A 10,000-nucleotide genomic window follows, 5' to 3' on the forward strand; every position below is an offset into this window, starting at 1 on the left:
TGCGGTTCCTCCATCGAGTACTGCGCACCTCGGCCGTCGCATCGCCGTGCCATGACCGGCCGCGCGTCAACGCGAACCGGTGCCAGCGAGATCCCTCGCCTGCAAGAACCGACCGGCAGCCTCCGTCACCCGAGGACGCGGAGGCGCTTGCCGCGGACGGCGGGACGGTATGCACTGGTGCACAGCGGACCCGTCACATCGCCAGTTCCTTGACCGACCGCCGACGCTTGTGCCGTTCCTCTCGTACTTGGCAGTCGCCGCGCGATTGTCGGGTCTCGTTCTTGCACGCTCGAACGGTCGGGAGGGCACTCGGCTGGCGTTTCGGGAACGCGCAGCCTCGCCTTCTACCGACGTAACCACGACTCGCCGTTCGCGCTCCGCCGCTCCTGTTTACAGTACTAGGCGGTCCCGCAGCGGTCGGGTCGCGCATTTCGAGCGCTTCGAGCCACGGTGCAGTGGCGGGTCGAAAGCCGACCTATGAGTGCGTTGCGCCGTTTGTACCCGCGTCCGCCACCTGGCCGACCGTCCAAGGTCGCGGTGTTGGCGTCCGCTGGGCGCAACAATTTGTCACGGGGTGCCGCTCCACATTCAGGCAGCCCCGTGGGGAAAAGCCGACCCCGCGTCCAAACGGGGTCAGCGGCAGAAAGTGTCGGGCGCAGACGCAGCTGAGGCGCTCACCCTTCACAATCCGTTAATGATCCTTCCGCAGGTTCACCTACGGAAACCTTGTTACGACTTTTACTTCCTCTAAATGATCAAGTTTGGTCATCTTTCCAACAGACCGGCGCAACCGAAAGGCCGCGCCGGACATCGGTCCGAAGACCTCACTAAATCATTCAATCGGTAGTAGCGACGGGCGGTGTGTACAAAGGGCAGGGACGTAATCAACGCGAGCTTATGACTCGCGCTTACTGGGAATTCCTCGTTCAAGGGGAACAATTGCAAGCCCCTATCCCAATCACGAAAGAAGTTCCACGGGTTACCCAGTCTTTTCAGACAGGGATAAAGACACGCTGCTTCCTTCAGTGTAGCGCGCGTGCGGCCCCGGACATCTAAGGGCATCACAGACCTGTTATTGCTCTGTTTCGTGCGGCTAGGAGCCGCTTGTCCCTCTAAGAAGGTTGTAAGGTGCTGGGAACCCCGCACCTATTTAATAGGCTAGAGTCTCGTTCGTTATCGGAATTAACCAGACAAATCGCTCCACCAACTAAGAACGGCCATGCACCACCATCCACCGAATCAAGAAAGAGCTCTCAATCTGTCAATCCTCCCAGTGTCCGGGCCGGGTAAGTTTTCCCGTGTTGAGTCAAATTAAGCCGCAGGCTCCACTCCTGGTGGTGCCCTTCCGTCAATTCCTTTAAGTTTCAGCTTTGCAACCATACTTCCCCCGGAACCCAAATACTTTGGTTTCCCGGAAGCTGCCCGCCGAGTCATTTGAGTAACTCAGGCGGATCGCTGGTTGGCATCGTTTATGGTCAGAACTAGGGCGGTATCTGATCGCCTTCGAACCTCTGACTTTCGTTCTTGATCAATGAAAACATTCTTGGCAAATGCTTTCGCAGTAGTTCGTCTTGCGACGGTCCAAGAATTTCACCTCTAGCGCCGCAATACGAATGCCCCCGTCCGTCCCTCTTAATCATTACCTCGTATTCCAAAAACCAACAGAACAGAAACGAGGTCTTGTTCTATTATTCCATGCAAGTTTATTCAGGCGACTCGCCTGCGTTGAGCACTCTAATTTTTTCAAAGTAAAAGCACCGGCCATCTCGAGGCACACAATGAAGTGCACCAAGAAAGAACCGGCATGATGTTCAGTCCGAGCCGTCGCATCGGGTAGATGCACTACTCGTCTGGAACTGAGATCCAACTACGAGCTTTTTAACCGCAGCAGCTTTAGTATACGCTATTGGAGCTGGAATTACCGCGGCTGCTGGCACCAGACTTGCCCTCCAATTGATCCTCGTTAAAGGATTTAGAGTGTACTCATTTCAATTACGGGGCCTCAAAAGAGTCCCGTATTGTTATTTTTCGTCACTACCTCCCCGTGCCGGGAGTGGGTAATTTGCGCGCCTGCTGCCTTCCTTGGATGTGGTAGCCGTTTCTCAGGCTCCCTCTCCGGAATCGAACCCTGATTCTCCGTTACCCGTAACAACCATGGTAAGCAAGTAACCTACCATCGAAAGTTGATAAGGCAGACACTTGAAAGAAACGTCGCCGGCTCGTGGCCATGCGATCAGCACAAAGTTATCCAGAGTCACCACACAATACGGGCCGAAACCCGATCGATCTTGGTCTAATAAAAGCACCCGTTACCCAAAGGGCTCCAGGCTCACTGCATGTATTAGCTCTAGAATTGCCACAGTTATCCAAGTAGGAAGAAACGATCTAAGGAACCATAACTGATTTAATGAGCCATTCGCGGTTTCGCCTTATTTCGGCATGTACTTAGACATGCATGGCTTAATCTTTGAGACAAGCATATGATTACTGGCAGGATCAACCAGGTAATCGTTCGACTGCGCGTCCGTCCTCGCCTTCGGCGGGCCGGACGCAGTCTGTGTGCGGCGGAGGCCACCTTCAGGCGCCCCAACACGCTTATTTTGCACTCCGAGATGACGGCGTTCGAGCTCGCTACGGCACAACCTTCCCGAAAGACGAGTGGGAGCCGTGCGGCAAGAAGCACGTTCATGCTCGCTCTTTTTCGTTGCATCGACTCGGTCGCGCCGTGCGGGTTGCCCAAGCCCGCTGCACTGTCGGTGGACCGGCCGGAACTAGCAACGGAGCCGAGACTGCAAAGCCGCCAGACGACGGGTCACGCCCGCGTCTTCGGCGCTTTCGCATCTGAATCGCCCGAGGACGACACGGAACACACCTCGATATCGTGGTAAAACGGCACCGTCCGACAACCAGCCCCTAACGCATCAAGCGGATGAGGCTGCAGACGACTGCCGTGGATTCCCCTGGAGCAGACCCGAGGACACGCTTGACGAGGCCGAAGCCCGCCGCATATCAGACACCCGGTCGCTTTCGCGTACGCCGCTCACGAGAACCCCCACATAATAGCAGCGATAAGTACCCAGACCTCCTTGGCACTAATACGAGCGTACTCGAGAAAATTTCACCGCGGGTGTGCCCCGAAACGTGTGGCACGTTGAGCGTGCCACAAGTCTACGTCGCTCTCAAACCCGCCGAGGTCGTAGAATTTGCGACCCTACTCACGAAATTCCCACCGAGGATACGGCCGCAAACGTACCGCACCTTGGGTAGGCCACGAGTTTGTGCAACACTACGCTGACGGCACAGCACCGAGGTCGTGCGCGCACGCACGGGAAAATTCCGCCGCGGTTTCTGCCGAAAACGTGAGGCACCACGACTCTCCGCAAGTTCGCGTCGACTGCGAAAGACCGAAGTCGTGAACGACGTGTCCGCTACTCGCCGCCGACACGCTGGACACCAAACGTACAACGACTCGACGGCGTCGTAGAGGCCCACGACGCGGTTTTCCTTAACGACGTCTCGGCGTGGCACCGACAGGTTAGAACGGCCGACCAACGTTCCCTGTCCGCCGTTCGGCTCAGTCGAAGGGCTCGGCGACTTCGGCAACGCTGCGAAGCCGCACGGTGACGCACGCCATGTCCCCATTTTTTTTTTTTTTTCTTTCTGCGTCTGCCGGGGTGCCCCTATAATAGCAGCGATAAGCACCCAGACCGCCGTGGGTCGCTCGCCCCGGCTGACGTGGTTTTTCGTACTCCTGCGGCGGTCGCCGTCAAGCACGTCCAAATACGCTACTTTCGTGGGCGCATTCACGCTCTTTCGCTTCGCCGGAGTGCCAGCACTCACTCTGCCAAAAACGGCGAACATCCGAGCGGCGGTTCCCACTTTTGCGTCGGCGTCGCAAACCCCGCCCCGGCAGACGAGGTTTGCCGTACTCGTGCGACGGTGGCCGGCGGGCACGTCGAAAGACGCCGATATCGTGCGCGAATTGGCGCACCTTGGCTTCACCGGAGTGCCGCCACTGACTCCTCCAAAAACGGCGAAGATCCGAGCGGCGCTTCCCACTTTCGCATCGGCGTCCCGAACTCCGCCCCGGCTGACGCGGTTTACCGTACTCGTGCGACGGTCGCCGGCGAGCACGTGGAAAGACGCCGATATCGTGCCCGAATCGGCTCCGTTCGGCTTCGCCGGAGTGCCAGCACTGGCTCGGCGAAAGACGACGAACATCCGAGCGACGGTTCTCACTATTGCGTACGCGTCGCAAACCCCGCCCCGGCAGACGCACTTTGCCGTACTCGTGCGACGGTCGCCGGCGAGCACGTAGAAAGACGCCGATATCGTGCCGGAATCGGCCCCGTTTGGCTTCGCCGGAGTGCCAGCACTCACTCGGCCACAAACGGCGAACATCCGAGCGGCGGTTCCCACTTAGCCGTCGGCGTCCCGAACTCCGCCCCGGCAGACGCGGTTGCCGAGCTCGTGCGACTAGCGACCGCGAAGCCGTCTCGCGACGCCGCTTTCGTGCGCGGCTCCCACTGCGACCTGGGTCACCCGAGGTCGACGAGCAAGAAAGAATGTCGAAAAAAAATTTTTTTTTTTTGCGTCTGCCGGGGTGCCCCTATAATAGCAGCGATAAGCACCCAGACCGCCATGGGTCGCTCGCCCCGGCTGACGTGGTTTTTCGTTTTCCTGCGGTGGTCGTCGTCAAGCACGTCCAAACACGCCACTTTCGTGGGCGCATTCGCGCTCTTTCGCTTCGCCGGAGTGCCAGCACTCACTCTGCCAAAAACGGCGAACATCCTAGTGGCGGTTCCCACTTTTGCGTCGGCGTCGCCAACCCCGCCCCGGCATACGCGGTTTGCCGTACTCGTGCGGCGGTGGCCGGCGGGCACGTCGAAAGACACCGATATCGTGCGCGAGTCGATGCTTCTTGGTCTCGCAGGAGGGCCGCCACTCACTCCTGCAAAAACGGCGAAGATCCGAGCGGCGCTTCCCACTTTTTCGTCGGCATCGCAAACCTCGCCCCGGCAGACGCGCTTTGCCGTACTCGTGCGACGGTCGCCGGCGAGCACGTCGAAATACGCCGATATCGTGCCCGAATCGGCCCCGTTTCGCTTCGCCGGAGTGCCAGCACTCACTCGGCCAAAAACGGCGAACATCCGAGCAGCGGTACCCACTTAGCCGTCGGCATCCCGAACTCCGCGCCGGCTGACGCGGTTGCCGAGCTCGTGCGACTAGCGACCGCGAACGCGTCTCGCGACGCCGCTTTCGTGCGCGGCTCCCATTGCGACCTGGGTTACCCGAGCTCGACCAGCAAAAAAGAAGGTCGAAAAAAAATTTTTTTTTTCTGCGTCTGCCGGGGTGCCCCTATAATAGCAGCGATAAGCACCCAGACCGCCGTGGGTCGCTCGCCCCGGCTGACGTGGTTTTTCGTACTCCTGCAGCGGTCGCCGTCAAGCACGTCCAAATACGCCACTTTCGTGGGCGCTTTCGCGCTCTTTCGCGTCGCCGGTGTGCCAGCACTCACTCTGCCAAAAACGGCGAACATCCTAGTGGCGGTTCCCACTTTTGCGTCGGCGTCGCCAACCCCGCCCCGGCATACGCGGTTTGCCGTACTCGTGCGGCGGTGGCCGGCGGGCACGTCGAAAGACACCGATATCGTGCGCGAGTCGATGCTTCTTGGTCTCGCAGGAGGGCCGCCACTCACTCCTGCAAAAACGGCGAAGATCCGAGCGGCGCTTCCCACTTTTTCGTCGGCATCGCAAACCTCGCCCCGGCAGACGCGCTTTGCCGTACTCGTGCGACGGTCGCCGGCGAGCACGTCGAAATACGCCGATATCGTGCCCGAATCGGCCCCGTTTCGCTTCGCCGGAGTGCCAGCACTCACTCGGCCAAAAACGGCGAACATCCGAGCAGCGGTACCCACTTAGCCGTCGGCATCCCGAACTCCGCGCCGGCTGACGCGGTTGCCGAGCTCGTGCGACTAGCGACCGCGAACGCGTCTCGCGACGCCGCTTTCGTGCGCGGCTCCCATTGCGACCTGGGTTACCCGAGCTCGACCAGCAAAAAAGAAGGTCGAAAAAAAATTTTTTTTTCTGCGTCTGCCGGGGTGCCCCTATAATAGCAGCGATAAGCACCCAGACCGCCGTGGGTCGCTCGCCCCGGCTGACGTGGTTTTTCGTACTCCTGCAGCGGTCGCCGTCAAGCACGTCCAAATACGCCACTTTCGTGGGCGCTTTCGCGCTCTTTCGCGTCGCCGGTGTGCCAGCACTCACTCTGCCAAAAACGGCCAACATCCGAGCGGCGGTTCCCACTTTTGCGTCGGCGTCGTAAACCCCGCCCCGGCAGACGCGGTTTGCCCTACTCGTTCGACGGTCGCCGGCGAGCGCGTCGAAAGACGCCGATATCGTGCGCTAATTGGCGCTCCTTGGCTTCTCCGGAGTGCCGCCACTCACTCCTCCAAAAACGGCGAAGATCCGAGCGGCGTTCTCCACTTTCGCATCGGCGTCCCGAACTCCGCCCGGGCTGACGCGGTTTACCGTACTCGTGCGACGGTCGCCGCCGGGCACGTCGAAAGACGCCGATATCGTGCCGTAATCGGCCCCGTTTGGCTTCGCCCGAGTGCCAGCACTCACTCGGCCAAAAACGGCGAACATCCGAGCAGCGTTTCCCACTTTCGCATCGGCGTCCCGAAGCCCGCCCCGGCAGACGCGGTTTGCCCTACTCGAGCGACGGTCGCCGGCGATCACGTCGAAAGGCGCCGAATTCGTGCACGAATCGATGCTTCTTGGTCTCGCAGGAGGGCCGCCACTCACTCCTGCAAAAACGGCGAAGATCCGAGTTGCGCTTCCCACTTTTTCGTCGGCGTCCCGAACTACGCCCCGGCTGACGCGGTTTACCGTACTCGTGCGACGGTCGCCGGCGGGCACTTCAAAATACGCCGATTTCGTGGGCGCATTCACGCTGTTTCGCTTCCCCGGAGTGCCAACACTCACTCTGCCGAAAGCGGCGATCATCCGAGCGGCGGTTCCCACTTTTGCGTCGGCTTCGCAAACGGCGCCCCGGCAGACGCGCTCGTGCGACGTACTCGTGCGACGGTCGCCGGCGAGCACGTCGAAAGACGCCGATATCGTGCTCGAATCGACCCCGTTTCGCTTCGCCGGAGTGCTGCCAGTCACGGCGCAGAAAACGGCGAACAAGTGTTTTTTTTTTTTTTTCCTAGAATTTGTGTTATAGAAGGCACATTTGATATCGGACGATAATTTTCAACTTTATCACGCGCACCGATTTTCGTGTAGAGGTTTGCAAGTTTATGGGAATTTCTCCACTTGGAATAATGCGATTTAGTAGTACTACGAGAACTTCATGGATGTACTCAAGGGTACGGGGCAAGTCAGTTACGTCAACACCTGCAGATTTTTTACACTTCAAACTGAAAATTGTTGGTTGTGAGTCCTCGTGTGATATTAAAGGCCGATTCGCTAACACATAGAACAAAGAAAGAAAGGAAGAAAAAACGCCCGCGCTCGCTCAAGAAACCTGGGTTCGCAACAAGTGGCAACAACAAGCAACCGAGCGAGTGCGCCAAAACCCGTGGCGGCCGAACAAACGCGAAGTCCCAACCGCGTCAGCCGGGGCGGCACGGGACAGGAAAAATCACTTCAGCCGGGGCGGCGGGGCACCGAATAAACCTCGTCACCTCGTCGCAGGATAAAAGAGGAAACAAAAAGTCTAAACAGCGTCTGCTGGAGCGAATGCGTAATAAAACAACAACAACAACAAAAAAAAAACACCCGCGCTCAAGAAGTCTGCAATCCTCACAAAAGGCGACTGTGACCGAGCAGCGTCAGCCGGGGCCGTGCGGAAACGGAAAAACCGCGACTACCGGGGCGTCGAGGCACCGAAAAATCCACTTCAGCCGCGGCGAAAAAAAAAAACAAAAAGAAAGACGGAGGGGGGGGGGGAACCACGTCTGCCGGGGCGAAGGAAAAAAAAAACGCGTCTGCCGGGGCGAGCCCGGGTGCGGCACCACCGGGAAAACTGTGGCAAACAGACATGGCGATCGAGTGAGTGGGCCGCCAGCCAGGCTCAGCCAAAAAGTGCAAAGTCCGAACTGCGTCAGCCGGGGCGGCAAAAACCGCGTCAGCCGGGGCGGCGCAAAAAACCGCGTCTGCCGGGGCGGCACGAAACCGCGTCAGCCGGGGCGGGGCGAAAACTGCGTCAGCCGGGGCGAAAAGAAAAAAAAAAACGCGTCTGCCGGGGCAAGCCCGGGTGCGGCACCACCGGGAAAACTGTGGCAAACAGACATGGCGATCGAGTGAGTGGGCCGCCAGCCAGGCACAGCCGAAAAGTGCAAAGTCCGAACCGTGTCAGCCGGGGCGACGCAAAAACCGCGTCAGCCGGGGCGGCGCGAAAACCGCGTCAGCCGGGGCGGCACGAAACCGCGTCAGCCGGGGCGGCGCGAAAACTGCGTCAGCCGGGGCGGCGCGAAAACCTCGTCAGCCGGGGCGAGCGAAAAGGGGGGGGGGGAAACCACGTCTGCCGGGGCGAAAGAAAAAAAAAACGCGTCTGCCGGGGCGAGCCCGGGTGCGGCACCACCGGGAAGACTGTGGCAAACAGACATGGCGATCGAGTGAGTGGGCCGCCAGCCAGGCTCAGCCCAAAAAGTGCCAAGTCCGAACTGCGTCAGCCGGGGCGGCAAAAACCGCGTCAGCCGGGGCGGCGCGAAAACCGCGTCTGCCGGGGCGGCGCGAAAACTGCGTCAGCCGGGGCGAGCCCGGGTGCGGCACCACCGGGAAAACTGTGGCTAACAGACATGGCGATCGAGTGAGTGGGCCACCAGCCAGGCTCAGCCAAAAAGTGCCAAGTCCGAACTGCGTCAGCCGGGGCGGCAAAAACCGCGTCAGCCGGGGCGGCGCAAAAAAACCGCGTCTGCCGGGGCGGCACGAAACCGCGTCAGCCGGGGCGGCGCGAAAACTGCGTCAGCCGGGGCGAAAGAAAAAAAAAACGCGTCTGCCGGGGCGAGCCCGGGTGCGGCACCACCGGGAAAACTGTGGCAAACAGACATGGCGATCGAGTGAGTGGGCCGCCAGCCAGGCACAGCCGAAAAGTGCTAAGTCCGAACTGCGTCTGCCGGGGCGGCACGAAACCGCGTCAGCCGGGGCGGCGCGAAAACCGCGTCTGCCGGGGCGGCACGAAACCGCGTCAGCCGGGGCGGCGCGAAAACTGCGTCAGCCGGGGCGAGCCCGGGTGCGGCACCACCGGGAAAACTGTGGCAAACAGACATGGCGATCGAGTGAGTGGGCCGCCAGCCAGGCACAGCCGAAAAGTGCTAAGTCCGAACTGCGTCTGCCGGGGCGGCACGAAACCGCGTCAGCCGGGGCGGCGCGAAAACCGCGTCTGCCGGGGCGGCACGAAACCGCGTCAGCCGGGGCGGCGCGAAAACTGCGTCAGCCGGGGCGAGCCCGGGTGCGGCACCACCGGGAAAACTGTGGCAAACAGACATGGCGATCGAGTGAGTGGGCCGCCAGCCAGGCACAGCCGAAAAGTGCTAAGTCCGAACTGCGTCAGCCGGGGCGGCAAAAACCGCGTCAGCCGGGGCGGCGCAAAAAACCGCGTCTGCCGGGGCGGCACGAAACCGCGTCAGCCGGGGCGGCGCGAAAACTGCGTCAGCCGGGGCGAAAGAAAAAAAAAAACGCGTCTGCCGGGGCGAGCCCGGGTGCGGCACCACCGGGAAAACTGTGGCAAACAGACATGGCGATCGAGTGAGTGGGCCGCCAGCCAGGCACAGCCGAAAAGTGCTAAGTCCGAACTGCGTCTGCCGGGGCGGCACGAAACCGCGTCAGCCGGGGCGGCGCGAAAACCGCGTCTGCCGGGGCGGCACGAAACCGCGTCAGCCGGGGCGGCGCGAAAACTGCGTCAGCCGGGGCGAGCCCGGGTGCGGCACCACCGGGAAAACTGTGGCAAACAGACATGGCGATTGAGTGAGTGGGCCGCCAGCCAGGCACAG

The 10,000-nt window shown here is 60.6% G+C and overlaps 1 non-coding gene across 1 annotated transcript; it reads right to left on the reverse strand.

Annotated features, from left to right (window-relative positions):
- Window positions 1–692: 692 nt before the first annotated feature.
- Window positions 693–2,507, reverse strand: LOC142790420 (small subunit ribosomal RNA). The gene has a single exon (XR_012889510.1). It is a non-coding gene; the product is annotated as a small subunit ribosomal RNA (ribosomal RNA).
- Between the last annotated feature and the right edge of the window lie 7,493 nt (window positions 2,508–10,000).

The sequence above is a fragment of the Rhipicephalus microplus genome, unplaced genomic scaffold, assembly GCF_043290135.1.
Source record: "Rhipicephalus microplus isolate Deutch F79 unplaced genomic scaffold, USDA_Rmic scaffold_99, whole genome shotgun sequence".
Taxonomy (NCBI): Eukaryota; Metazoa; Arthropoda; class Arachnida; order Ixodida; family Ixodidae; genus Rhipicephalus; species Rhipicephalus microplus.